General features: G+C 44.4%; 1 long non-coding RNA gene across 5 annotated transcripts in view; it reads right to left on the bottom strand.

Moving 5' to 3' along the window:
- LOC107154366 overlaps positions 1 to 23,128 on the bottom strand; it is a 126,578-nt gene that overhangs the window by 47,144 nt on the left and 56,306 nt on the right. For all 5 annotated transcript variants that reach the window (XR_007347944.1, XR_007347946.1, XR_007347945.1 and 2 more), the window contains exon 4: positions 194 to 337. This is a non-coding gene — a long non-coding RNA (uncharacterized LOC107154366). The remainder of the gene's footprint in view (positions 1 to 193; positions 338 to 23,128) is intronic.

The following is a 23,128-nucleotide window of genomic DNA, read 5'->3' as shown; positions in this document are numbered from 1 at the left end:
CACCCACCCCCATTTTGTCCACAGCTTGCTTATAATGCCCTGCCTGCTCCAGTGCAACAGGGCCCTGGGCAGAGAAAGCTGCTGCAGCCTGGGCTCTCTGATGACCTCATTCTGTGATAAAGAGAGTATTCCTTACTCAAAGCCCATGGGTGGCCAGCCTGTATGTCTGCCATTTTGAAAAGTGACATCTTACCTGTAGGTTTTAGGATGCTTCCCCCAAACTTGACTCCTCTAAGGCCTTCATTTCTTATTGTGTCTTCCCCAATCTCACTCCTTTATTCTTTGATCCAACACTTCCCAGATGAGGCCTTCTAGGTGCTGGGTGCTGTCTTAAATCCTGAGAAAGACACAGAAACCTGTGAGGAACAGGCTTCTCTCAACCTTCTGGGACTTCACATCTGGGCAGGAGGCCCTCAGGTGTGTGAGGACAAGAAAGGGGAGTCTCCTGAGGGGGGCAACAAGATGTCCACAGAGCAGGGGTATGATGGGGCTGTCAGCATGTGGAATGGGTGATTCAATCCTGAGAAGCACTATTGAAGGCACCGGTGCTTTGCATCCTTCTTTTCTCCTCACAAGCATCCCTGCGGGCCGTGCCATTATCAAAACCTTCTTTACAGAGAATTCAACTTGCTCAAGGCCACACAGCTACTCCAACTCACATTTCCTGACCCCAGAACATGATTCTGACCTCTTATTCCATTTAACTGTTCTCAGCCAAGGATGGACAGTTAGCACTTGTTGGGAGGCAGTGGAGATGGGTTTACTGGAGCACTGGATAGGCGTGGAGTGGAACAGAGAGGTTGGGGCTGTTTGTTGAGAGGTTTGAGTGTCAGGGTGAATTGTTGGAACCTAACTTGGGAGCTGCTGGGGAGCCAGTGGAGGATTTCAAACAGAAAAATGACACAAGGCACAGCTGTGTTTTAGGAAAATTCCTCTGACAACAGTGGGCACATTGGACAGAAAAGGGGCATTGGTGGCCAGGAGGCCACAGTGGAGTCTACTGCAGAATTTCGAGAGAAGCAAGGGCCTGGGTTAGTTCTGGGTGGCAAACCTGGGAGGAGACTCAAGACAGACGATCTTCTCTCCACTCTTACTGTGAACACTATTTGACCACTGACCATGCACCTGACCTCATTTGGTCCTCACAATAGCTTCTACATCAGATCTCCCCACCACCATCCTCCTTCTTGACTGTCTTTGTCCCTGCTGATGGGTCCTCAAGACTGGTAGTTTTCCTGTTTAGGATCAGAGCCCCAAACTTCCTCAAATCCATAGGAATCATGGGCTAAAAAAACTCAGGATCAAGGACTCATGCATGACCAGGTCAGAACCATTTGTTCTCCCCATTTTACAGTTGAGGAAGCCGAGGCCTGGAGACTATCAGTAACTGGCTCCTGTAGGAGCTGACGGTGCCTCCCCAGTGGTGGCAGGTCCTTCCTCTGCTGACACGATGCTCCTGTGCTCCTGCCTTCTGGGGCCAGACTGGAGGCCCTGCAGCTGTGGTGGGTGCCAGATGGCATCTCAGTCACCAGGCTGGAGGGCGCCTGAGGACCTTGCGGTCAGCCCCACTGGCAGTATCACCTCCCTCGCTGGCACTGTGGGTATTGGACACAGAGGGACTGAGTGAAGGGAACACGTGCTGCGGAGAGGGCAGGAATGAGGCTGACTCACGCTCTTTGTGGTGTGGGTTGCAGCTGTTCCGGGGGCATCCCAGCTACATGAGGCAGCTGCCATCTTCATGGTATCAGAGAGCCACACTTAACCCAGGAGCTGTGCTGTCAAACTGTAGCACTGCACAGAGGCAACCCAACTATTGGTTATTGAACCTCAGCTCTACCCGACCTCTACCCCAGCCCTGCATTTGCTCCTTCTACCTGTGTGATCTTGGGCAGGATGGCACTAATCCTGATGAACCTCACTTTCCTCATCTTTTCGTGGGCTTATTGACCTTTGCCCTCCCTATCTTAGAAATGTAGGGAGTGACCAGGAAAAAAGAAAATCTTTGCAACCTAAGAGATTCCATAGATTTCATTACTCTTATGCTTACTGATGTTAACATTAACATCATTAAACATTCTCGAAGGAAAAATGGTGGCAAAATGTTGTAAGGGTGTATTTGGAGTCTTCGTGGGGTTTTTACAAGCATCCTGTGAGTTTAAAACTACTTCATGATTTTTTTTTTTTAAAGTTACATTCTCTTTAATTACATTCTCTTCCATTCAGACAGCTTCACCATGAGGCAGGCATACTTCAGGCAACAAGAGAGGATGATCTCTGCCCTTGTAGAGCTTCATCCTAGCAGACAGAGACAGATATTCATCTGCATGATAAATATAAAAAATATCTGTTGTGCTAAGAGGTGTTTAGTCCTGTGGGGAAGAAAAGGAAAGCAGCTTAAGGAGAGCAGAGGGGGAGTGGGAGAGGGACGCACAAGCTGATTAGAAATAGCATGGTCCAGGCAAGACTCAGGGTGAAGGTGAGATCTCCAGGGGACCTGAGGGAGGAAAGGCAGTTACACAGCAGATATCTATGGGAAGCACATGTGCGAGTTGGGGTTGGAGCAAAGGTCAGGAGCTTGTTGAAGAACAGGAGGCCAGCGTGGCTGCCCCAGCACAATTAGGAGGTTCTGGGGCAAGGGAGAGTGGTGGGAAGTAACATCAGAGAGGCAATATAGAGCCAGTCCTCTAAGGCTTTGGAGTCTATTTTGAGGACTTCCAAGTGAATGGGGTACCAGGGAAGGGATTAGAGCAAAGGAGTGGCACCATCCAATGCACATTGTAAGAGGTTTACTTCTATGGCTACACTGGGTCTAAGGGACGTAGGGTAAAGCAGGGGAAGCAGGTAGGGGCAATGGAAATGTTGCAGGGAGAGATGCTAGCAGTTTGGATCAGAAGGACAGCTGAAGGTAGTAAAAAGGTGATTGGATTCTGGAGATATTATATATGTGTGTGTGTGTGTGTGTGTGTGTGTAAAACCACCACAATTTCTTTGACCTAAAGTCTATCCCCAAGGCCATTTCCAGGCCTAAAACTCTTTGCATGCACTTGAATCTCATCATCATCTCCTCAAATCTCTCTGCCCAGCTGTGGTAAGAATAAGAGAAACACCATGTTAACTCTGCCTTTTTAGATCCAAATTCTCTTGAGCATCTTGTTTCTCTACAGAGATATTAAGCCTACTTGGAAGCTATGATTCCACTTCCATGGCCCAAGGTTTCTGGGGTGATATTGACTCGATCCTATTCTGTGCCCAAGTAGAAATATGGCAAGGAAAGGCTATTTTACCCTCAATTAGGAAAACAGACAAGCTTGGGGACAATGGAAGGGCATAATTGTCAACAAAAGGAAAGTTTGAAGAAACATCTGCACAAGAAAGAGCAAGTGGCTGACCCTGCTGTGAACAAACTCCACCTTCGTCAGTTGTCCTGATTGATAGGTATATGATCTGTCACTGAGATACTATTATGTGCTACCTGATCTCCTGGATCCTGAATTCCTCTTCAACCTACCCTCTACATTACCACCAGACACAGGGTCTCCATGAATAGGAAAGACAGTATTCTCTGCCCTGGCACTCTCTAAAGTAGTGCCTTAGCCAAGCACAGGGGCACACACTTATAATCCCAGCTACTTGGGAGGCTGAAGCAGGAGGATTGCAAGTTCAAAGTAAGCCTGGGAAACTTAGCAAAATCTTGTCTTGAAATAAAAATAAAAAGGACTGGGGATGTAGCTCAGTGGTATAACATCCTGGGTTAGATCCCCAGTACCAAAAAAGTAAAAGGAACAGGAGGGATGGGAAGAGAAGGGAAGGGGATGGGGAAGGGAAGGGGAAGGGAAGAGGGAAGGGAGGGGATGGGAATGAAGCTCTGCCCTGGACCACAAGGACCTGGGCCAGGCTCCAGTTTTATGCAAGATTCTCTACTTTAGAAAGCCAGCCCCTGTGCTCCCACATCCCGCAGTCTGTGGAGGAGGCTCTAGCTGGGGCAGGGGCTGGATGAAGTTAGGGGAGCTGCGGTCCTTTGACCTCAATTCCACCTCAGCAGTATCCGTACAACGCAGCCTTCAACACTTCCTGCCCTAATTGTTGTGCAGTGTCACCATCGGCTGTTAAACAGCTGCCACCTGCCACCCAGACCTGGATGCTGGCCAAGGGTAGGTAAAAATATTCCTTCCTTCATACAAATTGTGGGAAGACTCTTCTGGAAGAAACATGCTCAGGAAATGTGCAGTGTCACTGGGTCCCAGGCAGTGGTTCTGGTCTGTGCTCCTCCATTGTGATAACTGGTCACCCAGCTGGCTCTCCTCCTTGCCCCCTTCAGTGCCACCTTTTAAATTCTCTGATTGGGGAGCTGGGGATGTGGCTCAAGCGGTAGCGCGCTCGCCTGGCACCTCAGCACCACATACAAACAAAGATGTTATGTCCGCTGAAAACTAAAAAATAAATATTAAAACACACTCTCTCTCTCTCTCTTAAAAAAAAATTAAAGTCTCTGAGTGGGGCTGACAATCTAGTCTGGAGTCATGGAAGAACCCAACACATTTCAGCAGAGGGGACCTCAGAAGTCATGCCTTTTTAATAAGCAATGGAACCTTCTCTCCACCTCCTGAAATAAACCTGATCTAGATCTCCAATATTTTAAGTACCTTTGGTGACAAAATTGATAGTTTACTTGTTCTTCTACCATCCTCAGTGGTTTGGAGGCCAAGCCACCAACCCACAATCCTCGAACCTGTTCGAACATTTTCATTTCGCAAATGACGCACCTCAGGACCTAGAGTCTTATCACAACTCCCTCGGCGAATCAAAAGCAGAGGTTGTCCAAATTCCCCCTTTGATAAGGATACGGGTCATATTGAATTACAACCCACCTTAATGATCTCATTTTAACCTGAGTAGCTCTTTGTAGACTCAGCCTCTAGTAAAGGTCATTTTCTGATCTACAGGGGTTTAGAATTTTAACATGCAACTTTTGATGGGACACCATTCTATGCATGGCATACAGGCAAGACAAAAACAAACCTGAATGTCAGAGGACCCTGGTTTTCTAATGCTCAGTGCAGGTGGCTTGCAGAATTCAGGCATATCAGTAGCTTTGAAATCTGTCATGAAGGGAAATTGACAAATACTACATAACAGGGTTTTCCTCTCCATCTCCTGGAGGAGAGCTGAGGATTAAACATTTACGGATATAGCACTGGATTGGGAGGACTCATTCTAGTCCACCAGGATCTGAAATAGAACTTCCTGTGGAATTGGATCTTTGCTTCTTAGATTTTTAAAGACTTTCAGGGAATAGGGAGCTGGGGATGTAGCTCAGTGGTAGAGTGCTTGCCTGGCGTGCATGAGACCTTAGGTTCAATCCTCAGGACCAAAGGGTGAGGGGGAAACACATTCAGGGAATAGTATGAGAAATCACTCAAAAATCCCTTTGGGATGGTCTCATCAGGAATGATAGACTTTAATGCCCTAAACACCATCTGACAAGGCAAATGGGCCAAGCAGCTGAACCGAAGAAACTAGAGAATGGTGAGGAAAGTGAGAAGAGGCTCTGGGGTCCTGGTTTGGCAGGGCTGTCATAAAGTAACACAGACTGAGTAATTCAAACAACAGAAGTTGTCATCTCATGTGGCTGGGTGCTATAAGTCCAAAATCTAGGTGCTGGCATGCTTGGCTCCTTCTGGGGGCTGTGATGCGAGAATGTGCCTCAGGTCTCATTTCCTCAAATCATGTGGATTTTCATCTCCCATCTCCAGGTTTGTGTGGTATTTTCCCTGTAGGCACGTCAGTTACTGTGTCCAAATTCCCCCTTTGATAAGGACACGGGTTATATTGAATTACAACCCACCTTAATGATCTCATTTTAACTTGAGTAGCTCTTTATAGACTCCACCTCTAGTTAAGGTCGTTTTCTGATCTACAGGGGTTTAGGACTTCAACGGGCAACTTTTGATGGGACACCATTCAGGCAAGACCAAAACAAACCTGAGTATCAGATCTGGCTGGCTCACTGCCCTGATTCTTCTCCATTTGCCTAACATTGCGTGTGTGAAAACTTAAACTTTAGGAGGGAAGCTAGTGGCTTCCCAAGGTCATGGGTAGAGAAAGGTGGAGGTGATCCTTTTGTACCAGACTGGGGGCCTGTTCCAGTTACTTGTCTCCTTTGGTTTATGGACTGTTTCTCCTATTTGTGTGTTACCTCAATACCTTAGAAGAGTCTTTCAGCAGCCAAAGGGCCAGGATATATCTGGTGCTGGTCTCCAAACTCCCTCGAGCTTGCATCCTGGGTGAGACCACGCAGATGATGTTCAGAAAGCCCAGAATGAGTTTCATCTACCTCACTGATCTGTCCCCAGCAGAAGCTTTGGCTGCTCCTGAGCTCCATGTTAATTGCTGCGCTCTGTACCATAGATTTTTTTAGTCATTTGTTTTTTCAGTAACACTCTCTGACTATATACCAGCAAAGGAGAAAAAAAGATCCATTTCAGGACTCCAGGACACTCCCCACTCTGATTGATAGTAACCGAGAGAATAATCAGGTTATTTGTCTCAACTCGGAGACCTATAGGATCTAACATCTACTAGCAGTATGTGCACTTACTAATTCTGATCAGCCTCATACTCTTATCTGAAAATTGGGACTAATAATACTTAGCCTACAGAATAACTAATTCATTTGTTCATTCAACGAACATTGTGAGGGACTTTCAATATGCTAGGAATGGCCTGTGCACTGGGTTTATAATAGTGAAAAAAGTGAGATGATCACTTCCCAGGACCTTCAATGAGGAAGACAGACCTCTGTGACAACACATGATAGGGAAATGCTGGCTTCTTGGGAAACAGGAAAAGGAAAACCTGGGCAAACTTGGGCCCAGGTAGAATTCTGAAGGGAATGAGACATCCAGGTGAAGAGTGGACTGGGAAGGAGTAACTGTTGTTAGGGGAGCAGAAGGGATTGTGAAAAATACACTGGGTATTGAGGGTCATATGTCCAAAGATCTAAATGGAAGAAGGCATAGAGGTGGGTATTAATGAGCTAATGAGATGTGCATCACATAGTGTCAGGTACAGAAGGCACTCTGTAAATGCCACTTGACGTTTTCTTTCTATAACATGCCTATGAATTTTATCTTCTCATTTCTAAGACCAGAGATGTCAGCATTATGTTGAAAAATTCACGTTAGCAATAGAGCTCTAAAATTACTGAAAACCATGTTTTCATTTATGATAGTCTCACTAATATATACTTATTCATTGCAAAGACATGCATTTCATTTTTCATATACATGGAAGACAATTATTATAAATATGTGCCTAAGTGTTTTTTCTTTTGAATGAAACAATGACTCCTCCTGACTACACAAGGATTTTACTACCATCTGGCTTCAGATTTTGAGTGAACATAAATATTATTGTTTATTCTGTAGCCTCTAATTATCCCCACACACCTTCCCCTTTTGATCATTCTAGGTTCTGCACGGTAGAATTCTCTGCTCAAGTGGAGACGGTATTACAGAGGCCTTAGGAAGCGCACACACTGTAGGGAAACTACTCAGATACTCTGTTAATATAAATAAGAATGAGAGCCATGACCTCCAATGCATCTGTTTTTATTTTTTGTGAGTTTTTTTAACTAATATATGCACCAGCATGAAATACATCCCCTCCTAATTGAAAGCAAAGTTGGCCTCTATCACTCTAATTAATATTACCATCTGATTTATTGTCAGGCAACCAGATACCAGTGTGCATAAAGACAAAAGGAGATAGACAAATCAGGAAAGAATTTGATAGGCATTTGGTATTTCTTCAAGATACACACATAAGTACTTCTTCCTTATCTTTCCTTTTTTAAAAAAAAAAAAAATATCTTGCCCAGCATGGTGATGCACATCTGTAGTCCCAGCTACTCAGGAGGCTGAGTCAGGAGGGGTGATTGAGCCTAAGAAGTTCAAGGTCAGACTGGAACTCAGAGTGAGATTCTGTCTCAATAAATCAAATCAAATTAAATTAAATAACTCACTGAGAACAAATTGCATTTTTTCAGTGCTTGCCAATCATGGTGCACACCCCCTTTCTTCCTTCAGAGTTTACTTTGAGGAAGGTGGTTCTTATTTTTATCGTTCCCATTTTGCAGTGACATAAACTTATCTAAGATAGTGTAGGTTGGAAACGACAGACTCTGAGTCATCACTCCCAATTCTGGGCTCTATTTGCCATTCCATGTTTCTTCTCCCATCATCTGCACCTAGACAGTCTCTGAAATCTCTTCCAGCTGTGAGACGTGGTGGAATGAAAGCTTCGTGAGGGCACAGCCCTTGCCTGTTGCTTCAGTATTATATCCCCATTGTAATGTATAGCTTGGAAAGTCCAAGGAACTTAATCAACTACTCTTTGATATTTGCTGCACACTTTGGTGTCCCCAAGAGTTAATGCTAAAGAACTTGTTTACTGAGGGATACTAAGCACCTAGTATCTAGGTAGATGATAAACTAAGCCCTCTGTGGGATCCAGGATGTGTGGCCCACCAGCTTCCCTGTAGCAGCAGCAGCCACAGGAGAGTGAAGCTCACGGCTTCTGGGAGCTGGGGTTGGGTGAGTTGGCGGGGTATCCCCCAGTTCCACTCTTGCTTCTCCCTTTCCCTAAAGATACCTCTACAGGAAGCTGGAGCTCTGAGGGCTTCCTATAATTTGGTCTGAATAAAAATTCACTGGGTTTTTCCAATCTGTTAGCACTTCCTCCTTCAAGCTTTAGCTTCTCAAATTGGTAAGTATTTAATTTCAGTTACAAAATTAGTTGCTTATTGGTATGACATATTAAACTGGTCGTTTACTCATGAATAGCCTGTTGGTAATTTACACAGCATTTTCTCAAGAGCCATTTTCTAGAGACAGAGGAAAAAATGAGGGATCTTCTTTCCCCATATTTCTAGTTAATAATTTACCGCCCCAAATTCAGGCCTATTAACTCAAGATTCCCAAGTCATTCCACTGTGACACTTTGAATGTGACACTGTCTACCTAACAATCCATGAAAATAATGGGCTGTCAGGGAAGCCTACTTGCGCCTGCTTAAAATCTTCTTTTGTTCTCCGTGAGTTCCACGAGTACAGCCCACTGCTCCCCACTCCCCACTTCCAAGTCCTTCCTGATTCAGCCTGTAGGGCCAAAGGTGACGGCACCAACATCTACAAGTTCTTAGGGTAGAGTTGGAGGACCAACTGAGAGTCTTGCCTTCTCTGTACGTTCATGAGAATGTCCTCCAAATACACTCCTTTAGCCTATGAGAAATTAAGCTCCTCCTAGTCTCCTAGTCTCCTTGAACTTTCTCTTTTGTGACCCTTATCTCTGCATGGCATGCTCACCCACCTCCATTCCTTGGTAAATAACCCAGGACTCAGCCTAAGCGCCTCTCCTTCACTTTCCTTCTCATCACCATATAATCCCTAAGATAGTCATTCTTCCTCTGAAGCACTTCTTCAGTTTGTGTCTACTTCCTGACCCCAAGTGCCACTTTTTCTTTTTTTTTTTTTTTGGGGGGGGTGGTACCAGGGATTGAACTCAGGAGCACTTGACCACTGAGTCACATCCCCAGCCCTGTTTTGTATTTTGTTTAGAGACAGGGTCTCACTGAGTTGCTTAGTGCCTCTCCATTGCTGAGGCTGGCTTTGAACTCAATATCCTCCTGTCTCAACCTCCTGAACTGCTGGGGTTGTAAGCATTTGCCACCACACCCAGCCCAAGTGCCACTTTAAAGTCACCACTGTATCTCACTGGGTTTCTGCAGTAGTTCCCTAGCTGATCTCCATCTTTCATTTTTCCATCAGTGCCTCTAAAGAAAGAACTGTAATGTTAGGCTCTACTCTATATGTGGCAAAAGGAGCAGGCTAGGATTGGTATAAATGCTCTACAAGCTTTCAAGAACAAGCATCAGACAACATCAGGGTGATGTTCACTCTGGCCTCCTTTACCAGCTTCCTCCACAACTTGCTATCTACAGATTCTTCCTGAAAGAAACCACATTGTAAAAAAAAAAAAAAAAAAAAAAAGCTGGACATTCTAATATAGGATATTAGGTTATGCCTGGTCACCAGAAAGTGGCATCCTGGCCTCAACCAGAGCGTATAGCATAGACAATAACACCTAAGAGGAGACTGACATGACCTCAAAACACTCATCACACCCACATGCTGGGCCAGGCTGGGGGCTCCCCCAGGATGTTTCTCAACAGAGATACCCAGAGCATTTATCTGAAGCCCTCTTTGTCATGCACAATCTGCTTTGAACTTTGTTATTCTTCATCTCTTCACAATCTCTGAGGAGCTTTCCCACAGCAGGGGTGAAGTGAGGAAGGAGAGTACCAGGCTTTGGAGCCAGAAGACCCCTGGTGACCTTGGCTCTCTTTACCTCTTAGAGCCCATTACTCCTCTCTGGGGTAATAATGGGAATATGACAAGGTAGCATCAATGTTATGGTTTGGATGTGAGGTGTACCCAAAAGCTCACGTGTGAGAAAACGCAAGAAGGTTCAGAGGAGAAATGATGGGGTTTTAAGAGTCTTAACCTAATCAGTGATTTAATACACTGATGGGATTCAACTGAATGGTAACTGAAGTGGTAGGGTGTGGCTGGAGAAGGTGGGAATTAGGGCATGGCTTTGATGTATATATTTTGTATATAGACAGTGGAATCTCTCTCTGCTTCTTGATTACCATGATATTAGCTGCTTCCCTCTGCCACACACTCTGCCATGATGTTTAGCCTCACCTCGAGCCCTGAGAAATGGAGGGCTTTCTATGGACTCAGACCTCTAAAACCATGAGACCCTAAATACACTTCTCCTCCTTATAGTTGCTCTGGTCAGATCCTTTAGTCACAACAGGAAACAGCTGACTAAAACAGTAGCATATTGAGGTTGATGTTTGAAAAGATGGGGACATTCATTTTAGAGTCAGAAGAACTAGAGTTTAGGTCTAAGCTGTGCTATTCACTGTCTAATCTAGGCCCTGTCGGTGAGCTTCTCTGAAACTCAGCACCTTCGTCTGGTAAATGTGATTATATGAATGTAGTCAGAGTTGGGTGAAATAAGGCACAATATGTGCATAGTGTTATACTATTATCCTAAGGCTTATGGAGTGTTTTCTAGAACATAAGGGTTATATCTCAGCTCAGTGATTTCATCATGGCCCAACCCAGTATCTTAACCGTTTACAGGTGCTCACTGGGTATCTGCTGCCTGGAACTCAGCACACTGAGCCTCTTGAACCTGCCTATGGAGAGAGCATGCCCCTGGTTATATGTGACGCAGAGCTGTAAAATCCCAGGGAAGGATTCCTGGCTTGTCTGGAGATGGTCTCGTGCTGTGGGTGGTCTGGACACCAAACACTATTTAAGAATGAATCAGGCTCCTGCAATAGTGCAAGGACCACAGACGAGGCAGATCCTCCAGGATGGGAGCACTTACAGGACACCTGGGAGGTGTGTTGGGATTGCCTGTTTTTAGATAAGCGCACTCCTATGTGTGTTTCAGGTGTATGTGTGTGGAGAGCTGGTATCTTTGGCCAAGTCAGCCATGTTTCAATGGATCTGAGGAAAAGTAGAAAGACTGCTGGGTTGGGGTCACCAGGTGTGTGCGGCTTCCCCCTGGCTCTGCTCTGTCTCAGCTTGGCTGCCCCTGGTCACATGACCTCATTTCTCTGAGTCTCAGCTCCCCTCTCTCTCTCTCTCTCCCTCTCCACCCCCCATTTTTATTTTTTGGTCCTAGGGATTAAACCCAGGGGCACTTTACCACTGCATCACATTCCTAGCTCTTTTTATTTTGAGACAGAGTCTTGCTAAGTGGCGTGGGACCTCACCAAGTTGCTGAGATTGGCCTGAAACTTGCAGTCCCCCAGCTTTAGTCTTCCCAGTTGCTGGGGTTAGAGATGTGTGTCACTGTGCCTGGCTCAGCTTCTCTTTATGTAGAGCCCAATCTGCCCCTCAGTAGTCTGCATGGGTTAAGCCATGGCAAGCGTTTAGTAGCATAAAGCTCTCAATATACTGGGAGAGTCTCCTTCTTGCTTCAGGGACACTGCAACCCAAGGATGACGTCCATCTCCAAGCCAGGACCCACTTCTACTTGTAGCACCATTGGTTGCACCTGCTGTTGGAGAGCTTGCTTCATGGCCTCTGAGGACTGGGCTCTGTCAGGCCATGTGGGACGCACTGACTACGAAAAGCACTACGACTAAGACTCTTGATGGTAGATTAAAAGCAAATGAGGAGAACACTGTGACCTGAAGACAAGTTGAAGGAAACTGTGGTTTAAACTTGTTGGACTATAAAAAATAAGCCTAGGGAGCCAAGCTATACCTCAAAACAAGGACAAACCAGCAGGAAGTTCCCTAAACCAAAGCTGGGGAAGCCTGTGCTCTTTCCCCTCTTTCCAGTTTGACCGGTAAGTTCCTTGGGGACCAGGCTACATTTTGCTCATAATTGCATCTCGTTCTTAGTGTGCCTGGTGCTCACTAAGCTATTTACATGCACCCATTGGCATATCAACATGGTATTATCTATGTTCACAATCCATCATGGTGGGTTACAAAAGCAGTGTGGATGATGTATACATTTTTCCATAGGGAAAAAAAATCTACCAAAGATATTAACACTGTTGTGTAACACAATTATCTTTGCACCATGTGTTATTTCAATTTTCTTCTTTTTAAATTTTTATAATATAATGCATATTATTTACATAGTTAAAAAGTTTAAAATGTATACATAAATCTGTATTTTTATATTCCCTCAGGTTTTCATTTCCTTTTGGACTAGCACAGTAAAGGACAACAATATAGATTTTGAGTTTTGACTAAAAAACAAAATGCTATTTGGTATAAATTTAAAATGTTTGCAAAAATGGTCACCTGGAAGGAGTAAGGATGGGGTTTTGGTTTCTAACAACACACAATGCACAAAAATGTGACACTAACATGTAACATACTCCTTAATCTGTTAATTCCAAACAAAAACAACTCAAGTAATCAAAAAGAGAGCTCTGGATCACAAAACCACAGGATACCAACGTCCTACAAGTAGGGCCCTCCAGCCACTCTGGATGTCCTTAGGGAGGACACCCCACTTCTCTGGGCCTCAGTGTCATCCAATAAATGAATGAAGGATAACATTCCTGAAAAGGAAGATTTAAAGGGTAATAGGAAGTCCACCTCCCTAGCTACTCTTCCCTCATCTCTGGGTCCCTTTTCCCCTTTGAATATGCCACAAGAAAGGAACTCTTGAGAGGTTCCCTTGAGGATGTGGCAGGGACTGTCCGAGAAAGCCAGTGCAGGAAGAATGGAAAGAGCTTGGGCAACAGTCCCAGGAAGGTCAGAGCAGGCAGCAGGCAGGGACACAGGATTTCATCGCTGGTAAGCCTCACAGGGTCCGCCCCCTCTCGCTTGGTCCCTAGCTTTAGCATCTGACAGAGAAGCTGTGGGGATGCCATGGGCCTCTGGCAGCAGGGGAAACTCCTGGGATGAGGAATCCATGTTGAGGAGGGTGGGTCTGTGTGGGGCCAGAGTCTGAGTCTCAGCCTGATCCTGCTGCCTCCTGGCTGGGGACCCTTCCTCAGGACTCTTCCCAAGTCAGCAAGAATCAGCCAACAGTGGGAGGATCTGCCTTCACTGAGCTTGGGTGTTCTCATCTGTGAAATGAAAGCGGGGATGAGATCTATTCAAAGTCTATCCCAAGACTGGACAAGAATAAAAACCACGAATTTAAGTGTGAATCCTTCTTATGGCTTAGGTTATATGAGATATTTGTGTAACATCGATGCTGGATACTAACAATGCATTGAATGCACTTTGGGGCTTTTTGTTCTTGTGTGAGTGGAAGACTTCGAGGGGCACAAAGCTTGCAGGCTCTGTCTCTGTACTAAAAGAGCAATATAGGCCTTTGACCTTGCAGGTAGCACTGTATTTATTTCTTAACATTTTTCTTTCATATATTTTGGGTTTTTTCCCCATATTTTTTCACATTTTTGTTTCTTCATTCCTCGTGTTGTTAATTTTTAGTGTATTACAAATAACGTAGAGGCCTTATATTTCTTTAACCCTTATTCTGCAAATCCAGCTGCATATTGAACAATAGCCCAAGACACTGATTTGAGATCCAACTTGAATGTTTACTCTAGTTTGATATCTAGAAGTTGACAACCACATTAAAAATGTAATGAGTGCCAGTCCATGTTTACTAGGTACAAAAGTATAGTTTTAATGTCATATTTCATTATTCACATAAAAAGTGAAGGGTGAACCACTAATTGCATGCCAGGCACCTGTGTGGGAAGCCTTGTCTCCAGCCAGGCTCAGCCCTCCACACTCAGGGAGACCCACAGACCAGAGAGAGCTCCACCCAGGGTGGGGCATCTGCCTGGGCTGGGGAGAAAAGCAGGCTTGTCAAGGGGTGTGTTGCATTGTTAGTATTTACTGCTGCCAGAGAGCATGCTGATGGCTTTCAGGTGATACATACCTGGCAGGTCTCTTGCTCCCTAACAAGATCTTGATGATGGACCATTTACAGTGTCAACTACCAGTCAGGGAAAGATGGCATTCAAGTTACAATTGGCTCCTAGGCCCCAAAGCTCCTCTTTTCATCCCTCCCTCAACTTTATAGAAAAGTTGTTTTCTTTTTCAAGTTAAATAGATAGATCATTCTTTCATTTGTGGGTGAAATTTGCTCCTCGAACAGCCCACCTCCAGGAAGGAAGAGTGCCGGCTGGGGAGCCAGGCAGCCTGGTTTTGAATCCCAGCTTCTTTCCTCATTGGGAAAGAATGAGCAAATCACTTATGTTGAATGATTTTCACTTGCTGTGTCTACAAGATGAGAATAATGACAACTCTTTCTTCTTTGGGTTATTGTAAGGATTAAGTAGTGCTCGTAGTAGTCGTGCGCACAAAGCAAACACATGATGCATGGTCCTCACCAGCCTCAACAGTAGGAGAGAGACTTGTCAATCATGGAGGTACAGCTGTTGTGTCACATGCTTTAACAGAGGTATGGGGCAGGGAAGTATTTAATTTGGGGGGATCACCAGAGACTCCGGAATGGTTAGGGATCAGGGAAGCAGAATCACTGCAAGCGATAAAGATTTATCATCAGGGTTTAATCCATACAATTGTAGATGCTGGCTAATCAGCCTATGTAAGGTTATTGAATTTGATGCTGGACTTAAAGTCAGAAGGGCAGGCAGCTGGAAAAAGGAAATGAGAGTGGAGTGGGGAAAAAGCAATAATGGCCTGGATTCTGCAAGGACCAACTGGAGTCCATTTGTCTCTCACTGACTCCAGAGATCATTTTGGTGACCTGGAGTACAATCTGGTGCCCTTCCCAATAGAGCTATTCATGGTGGTTTACGATTCAGGCAGCTGATGGAGAAGAGCTGATGGGAACTGGAGGAACTGAGGGATCAGCTGCTGCCCCACCCAACTGGGTGAACCAGCAGACCAGGGACAACGTACATGGTGCCATGCACCAGCTTCCTAAATATTAAAGCATGGCAGCTTTGCTTCTGTATTTCCAGTATCCTGAAAAGCTAATACAAAATGATGTAGGGAAGGGGAGTCTGGGAAATGTAGCCCCATTTTTCCTCTGTTGACCCAGAAAAAGCCCACTGTACCTCCTCAGAGGAAGCAATGAAATTGGATCTGAAAGAGTAATAGTTTGTCCTGAGGAGAAATGGGAAATTGTTCCAGACCCAGGCAAGGTAACGTGCAGAGCATGAAAGGCTTGGTATAGTAAGATGTCCATAGTGGCTATTGCATAGATGTTTTGTCACTGACCACAGTGTCTGCTCAACTTAACCAGAGCCACCATAGTTTGAGGAAGTACTGGTCTACCTATCCATTGGGTCAAATATTTCATTAAACAAAGACTGACATCTTTTCCTTTGAGGCTAATGCCTTTTCCATGACAGAGGCAAGAGACAAGAGCCTGGAACAGGGAGGCCTGGGTGTCAGTCCAGCCTGGGCTCAGACTCTATTGTGACCTTAGACAACCTTCCACTATCTGAACCTCAGTAACCTCGTTTCTAAAAGGGGAGAATTGACGTGATACCTAAATCTCCAGAGACATTTCGAACTTTAATATTCTCCAGCTTTCTAACATCGTACCATATGGGCTCAAAAACTTTTACTGGTGAAAACCAAAACAGAAAATGCTTTTAGTCACATTCTCAGACTCTTGGTCACATCCCTAGATCCTGGATGCAGGTACAGGACAATGCAAACTCCCATGATTTTTCCTAGGGTCTAAGTCTGCCTTAGCTTAGGTGTTCAAAGTCAAGGCTAAATCTCCTTTGTCTTGATAGCACTAGCCTGGCAGTGTGCTGGATGTATCTGACTGAGGCTGTCAAGAAATGGATGAATAAACTTGTGGAATCTAGTCCATGTTGGTCTATAACTTAGAGACTGGTATGGGCAACTTAGAAAGGCCAGTACAGACTCCCCTCCTAGAGATGACTCTAAATCAGTCTACTCTAATATTGGCCTATATTCCTGGGAGAATTGCAGAATTGAATGGCTAGGGAGGGGTTGAGATAAAAACTTGGTACATATGTGAAGTTAACATGAATTCCAAACCAAGTAACAACTACCTGGTCTTTGATTCTATGGACATAGTTAATGTTTCTGATTAGAATAATTCCAGACAAGAAATATTATCCTTCTAAATTATTATGGAAAGTCATATTAATGCCTCATATTCTTTGGCCTATGGTCAAAGATGTTCAGATGTTGCAACCCAGGAAAACTATGGCATTATTCCTTGTGGCACCCAGTAAAATATTGATATATTTTGTTTTTTGAAAAGACAATTTTCCTAACCAGAAATAGAGCAGTATTTTATTGCATGTAAAAAGAATTGTGGGATGCATGAGTTTTGGAGTCAAAAAGCTGATTTCAAACCTATACTTTGATGCTTAACAGTTTGTATATTTGGCAAATTATTTCATCTCTGAGCTTTAGTTTCTTATTCTGTTAAGGGGATATGACGGCACTGATTGTTTTCAGATAAATGAGATAGTGAGTGTATAGAAACGGCTTAGTATGTGGTAGCTGCTCAGTAAAAATTCCTGTTTTTTTTCTTATACCTCAAAAAGCAAAAAATGATGACGGTATCCTTTTTCTGAGTTTTTAATTTGTATGTTATTAATTTATTTGTTGTGTTTTATGCTTGCCCTTGTACACAGATATATGACAGCAGACACAGGCTAACTATGGAAAAAATAAAATAAAATTTATTGTCATTATTATTTTGTATCTTGTATTTGGGGGGCAGAACTCACTTAACCTTTGTGGTCTGAGAATTCAGGGGTGAGCCATTGTGGCAGTTGATTTCTGGCTTCACATTATCACATTTTAGACATGAAAAGACTACATGGAATGAGACTACATGTTCTAGACCTGAAGATCATTAGAACTGAAGCATACTTAGAAGTCATCAAGTAAAGTCCTTCTCTGGGTAGGGAAATTGGGACTCAGAGGTGAGGTGGCTTGCCTAAGACCTCCCATATGGTTAGAGAGGATAAGGACTGGAATTTATGTCTTCTGATTCTTCATCCAGTACCAGCGTGTTGCCTCAGAGCCTTTGCTGATTCATCACGTAATCTTGGAAAATTCCCCTGACTTCTATGTACTCGTCTTTCCGTAAAACAAAAGATGGTGAGGATAACTCATGATCCATCCCTCATGTCAATACCTGGGGATTAACTAAGCCTGGGCAACAACAAACATTCAGCTCCTGGAATTGGACACAATCCATTTATTTCTATTTTTTATTTTTTGTAAAAATCGCTGGAGGATTTACTACAAAGGGAGACACTTAATAATTGTTGAATGGAAGGACCCTTTTGCAAGGCTGGCCAGATCCATGGTTTGTTGTCCGTTAATGTGATGAGCAACTTAACCTCTCTCAGGCCTACCCCGCTCATCTGTAAACTGAGGCATATGGTCCAGAGCCTCACTAAGCTTCCTTCTAGCCCTAATAAATATCCCAGCACCCGACCAGTTACTTCAATAGAGAACTCAGTCATTGGGTAACTGCACTTCCCAATGACAGGGACCCATGGTACCTTACAGTCACCAGAAAGGAAATTTTAAAAGTTGATGAGAGCAAGATTCAAAGTAGGAAAGGAATATAGATTTCTTTCAAAGCATTGCTTATTTGGTCTAGAATCATAACCATGTAAAGAAAGATACACTAAGATCTCTGAACCTTGGATATGTTTTCCAGTCAATGTTTGGGAAGTGTTCCAGGTTTCTCCACTTTTTTCTTGGGGTAAACATCTCTCCATAGGCTCAATTAATGGAGATTTATTGACAAGTGGTAATAAAAAGCCAGGCTAAGTGGATTCACACCAAGATGAAGGGCTGGTTTTTAGTCTTATAATCACTGTTTCCAGGTTGGATAGGCTGCCTGGGAGAGCTGTGAGCCCTGGCCAAGGAGCTGTGGAGATCTGCTGCTTGGCTGGTTGAACAAACCTTGGTCTTGCTTGAGCCTTGGTTTTTCTCTTCTGTAAAAGAAAGGGGTTGAGTTAGGTGCTCTTTACAGTTAATTGAAGAGCTAAAATTCCATGAGAGGGTCCCCCAGGTTTTGAGAGCTGAGTCTCTAAAGCAAGCATTCTTGAGCAAGTTCTGTCTCCCAGCTCAGAAATTCCCATGCCTTTTTCCTCTAGGGCTCCAGCACAGGAATTGTGTTTAATCCATTGACAACTGAAATCTTTCCCATTGCAATAGTATTAATGTTCCAACAATATTTTTAAAGCTTGCAATAAATAAAACCAAAGCAATTCTCAAGGAGTGCATTAAAGATGCATCAGTGGGAGGGGATGGAATTGGAAGGGGAGTCGGAGGAGGGAGACTGGGTTTTCTCTTGAAATCCTGCAAAGCACAAATATCCACAGTTCTGGTGCCCTGAAACTGCTGAGTTGACAATGCCTTAATGACATCACCACTGTCCAACTTCAGTTTAATGTGTTCCCTCAAGGAATCCTTCATCTATGGAGACAGGCACAAGTTGACACATCCATTGAGATTTCTTTAAAAAAACAAGCCTAATGAGTTCTCTCTCGTTTTAAAAGGATTGGGAATCCATCTGTGGATGAAAGAGTTAAAATTTTACCGACCTGAGCCATTCAGCTGGGCAAGCCCCAGCTGAACATTTGAGTAGTGAACACGTAGAAATGGGCAAAGTTCTTCAGGTTCAAAGGCTTGTTTTGGAAAAGAATCCAAAACGCTCAGATGCTTTTGCTGAGGTTTATCTGATTTATTCGAGCTGGGGATGGGAGAACGCAGAGGTATTTGTTGAGCCAACCGAACATGAGATGTGCCTTTGCTTCCTTATCGCTGCCTCTGCTTTCAAGCTGACGTGTGTTTTGAAGGAAAATCTGTTTCACGTGCTTCAGCTCCTGCGCACAGGGCTGCCTGCTGGTGAGGGTGGCCCAGATGCCAGGTGACTATGAAGAGCAAGGAAATCCTCTGAGCAGACACGTACCAAAGAACAGAGAAGACGGATTGTTTTTACAAGTGCAGTCAATTACCAAGGTAGAAAAATAGATGGGAGTTGCAAGAAAGGGAAACAAAGTGACCCAGACACCCACAGAGTCCATGACTCCAAGTAGAGGGTAGAGATCAGTGCAGAAAAGCCTGAACTTGGAATTAGAAAACTGGGGCCTGATTCACTTCAGTAACCACAGCCTCAGTTTCCTTACTTGTAAAATGAACATTTGGATCAATAATCTCTACTTCATGTGGTCTGTGAAGACTACATGGAATAATGATTATGGAAAGGTCATAGTTCTGTGCTTGGCACAAAACTGACACTGAATAAATATTTATCATTTTTTTAAATGTTGAAGTTAGATTTAATGCAAACCCTGGTTCCTCTGTGTGTTTCCCAAACTGATTTACCGTGTCTCCCACTCACAAACGCTAATTGGCACTGAGAGCAGCAAGGAGTACATTATCGCTGGAAGAGAATATATATCAGCTCACATTTTTTTTTCACACTAAATGGTGTGATTTTTCAAAATGCTGGAAAAAGCTGGAGCCAAAGTAAATTCCCCCAACTTCTCCCCTCTTCTCCTCTCTCTAGCTCTCTCTCCTACCCCCATCCCCCATGAACTTTTAAACCTTGCAAATTAGACAAGAGGAAAAAAAAAAGAAGAGAGAAAAAGATAAAAGAAAAGAGAAGGGAAAAGAGAGAAAAGGCCCAGCCTTCCATTGCTTCACATCATATATATATCCAGTTCATTTCACAAACACAAGGTGCACTGTCAGAAGTGCCTTGGGCAAAGTTTGTACTTTGCTTGAATTCTAACTTTTGTTTACCAAGGTAATAAACTGGTCCTCTGCTGCTCCAGGTGTAAAGCTATTATGCAAAGGCATATTTGTATTTCACCCCACCTCAGATGCATCAAATGTGGGAAGTCCTGCGTGGTAAGAGCAGCCAGGATTTATTTACAGAGAGAGGCTACCAGGTAGAGGCGAGTCCCTGGGCTGGAACAGACTAGGCCCCTGCGCAGACCTGGTCATCTCCTCTCCTCTTCTCTTCATCCATCGGCCCCTTCAGACACCAGCCCTTGCCCTCTTTGCCCTGACAAATATCCAACCTGCCAGTGACTCTCCGGGGGCCTTTGCAGACTCTGTTTAGACAAGTTATGTCCCCTTGGCTTTAGTTCTAAGTTTTCCAACCAACCTATTACCGACATATTTTGTCTGGTCGGGTTAGTTTAGGTAAATTTAACAGCTGCGGAAACTTCTGTTCCAATCCTATGCCTAAAACTCTTCTCGAGCTTTCCCCTATCCCCTTCACGCAGGCTGGGCACATCCTGATGGGTTAGGTTATCTGAGGCCTGGGGTGAGTGGGAGGAAACTTTCACCCAAGTCTCTGACTGAGCTAAATGGCCTGGAACCCATTCTAAATTGTCTACTGAAATCTTGGCACAGGGAGAAGAAAAGAATGTATGGAAAAGGGCAGGCTTAGAGCACCAGGCCCTTAGCCTGGGCAAGTGGGAGAGCTGCGGAGGGGGTTACAGCCATGTTGTCGACCACAGGGGAGTCTGGCAGACCACCCAGAACTATGCACTAAGGCACACAGCAGCGGTGTCCCAGCTCACACCTTTCCTCCACCGGAGCTTGGGAGGCAATTCCAGTTTCCCTACAACCCTGGGTTCTCAAATTTCTAGAGTCCTTACTAGGTGCAGAAGTTTCAGCCTAGGGGACTTGGCCATTGGAAGCACTCGATAAATATTTTGGAACCATGGATTAATGCCAGCTTTATCATTAAAAAAAAAATAAGCTCTTGAGCAAAAGACTTAACCCCTTTGAGCTCAGATTCATTGTCTAACTCCTAATAATAATTACCTTTCAGAGTTGTCATGAAGCAGGATGAAGCGAAAAGCCCTGTGTAAACTCTAAAGAGCTGAGCTGCACAAACGTGTAGTCCCAACAGTATAGAATGCCAGTATAGAGCAGCTAAGACACATGGTTTAGACACGGCTCTGTCAGTCACTGTTCCCCTAATACTGCCTAGCAACCCCGCAGCCCATGTCTGTTGAGGATTGACCCAGGTTTAGGTACTATGGGAGGCATCGAGTATATAAAGGTGAATTCTTCCCTGTCCTTAGGGAACTGGTAGAGGAGGACTAAGGGTGGGAAAAGACTCTCCGTCACCGAACACCTCATTATTAAGTGTCTAATATCCAATTACTATTCATTTAGAGCCAATTACCGACCCAGTACTATTCTTGGCATAGGGAACTGTTTTCTCTAGGGTAGGTTAGTGTAATGAGTCAACATAGAACTTCCTTCTTGTGCACATAACAGTCCTGGATGGGTATGTAGGTTGCTGGGACAACTCTCTTGCACTTAGTCATTCAAAAGCCCAGTTTCTTTCATCTTGTGCCTCCACTGTTCCCTAGGGCTTTGACATTATCTGGCAGGAGGGGAAAACTTGCAGGAGTGTGCTTGGATGGTTTCCACCATCAGACCTGGCCGCTGCACCATGTATTTCCACTCATGTTCCATTAGCTAAAACTCAGTCACACTTAACTACAAAGGCATCTGAAATAAGCCCTGTTTTGTTTTCAAAAAGAAATAGATTTTGGTAAACATCTAATAGATGCTGCTTATAAGGACCTGGCAAGTCACAAGGCAATAGCCCTACTCACAAGAAGCTTACGGTCTAGGGAAGATTTTGCTACATATGTAAGCACACAACCAAGATCATTTCAGAGAATATGAAGAAAAGACAATGGGGGATGATGTTGATGTAGGTGAGGGAGACCTATTCTAGATGGTGAAAAGGGTCATCTGACCAAGCCACAGTCATTCTGGAAGGGAGATAGGGAACAGTTATCAGTTAAGACAGAAGCAGGGGAAGAGGAATTATGCAGAGGCTGAGACAGGTACAGGACCCTCAAGAAGGGACTTCTTTGACATGTTGATGCCACAGCAAAAGGTCAGCATGGTAGTGCTGTGAATGAAGGGAGAACATAGGATGAAGGCAGAGGAGTCAGCGAAGGGCCAGACCATGGAAGGTTCTAGAACTCACGTTAAGACTATAAATTTTAAACATTCCATTGTGTTTCAAGATTTGTGGTGGTCAGTGCAGAAAAGAGAGAGGTGCCTCCATCTTCAGATCCATTAGCCCACTCACTATTCTCCCCAGTTCTGCTGGGCCTTGCAGAGGGGCTGATCCCTGAACATCCTGGCTTCTACATCAGCTGACTTCCAGCTGGGCAGTGTGGGAAGCATTGGCAGGACCCTGGAGGTAGAAGGAAGGGAGAAGTTACATATATTTTTCTCTTCCTTTCTTCTTCAGCAAGATTCTCCAGCCAGGCTCTATGGTCGCCGTGGTTCTAGCTCCTGCTGAAGAGGCCCACCATGGTCCAGTTTCCACTAGGTGACCCTGGCCTCTGGACTCCAATAGAATGACCTCCTCTTTTTGTCCATCTGGCATAGTCTAGCAACTGGAGTAGCAACTTCTGCTCTTGCTAATGTCTGGGTTGGCTTCTCAACTTCTTCAAATATCTTATAGCCAATTACCTGAACGAAACTGTTTAGATAGTTGAAGTGGCTTTAGTTTCCCTAGTGGGAC

Source organism: Marmota marmota, unplaced genomic scaffold, assembly GCF_001458135.2.
Source record: "Marmota marmota marmota unplaced genomic scaffold, marMar, whole genome shotgun sequence".
Lineage (NCBI taxonomy): Eukaryota > Metazoa > Chordata > Mammalia > Rodentia > Sciuridae > Marmota > Marmota marmota.
The sequence above is the reverse complement of the archived record's forward strand: the minus strand, read 5'-3'. Positions and strand labels throughout refer to the sequence as shown.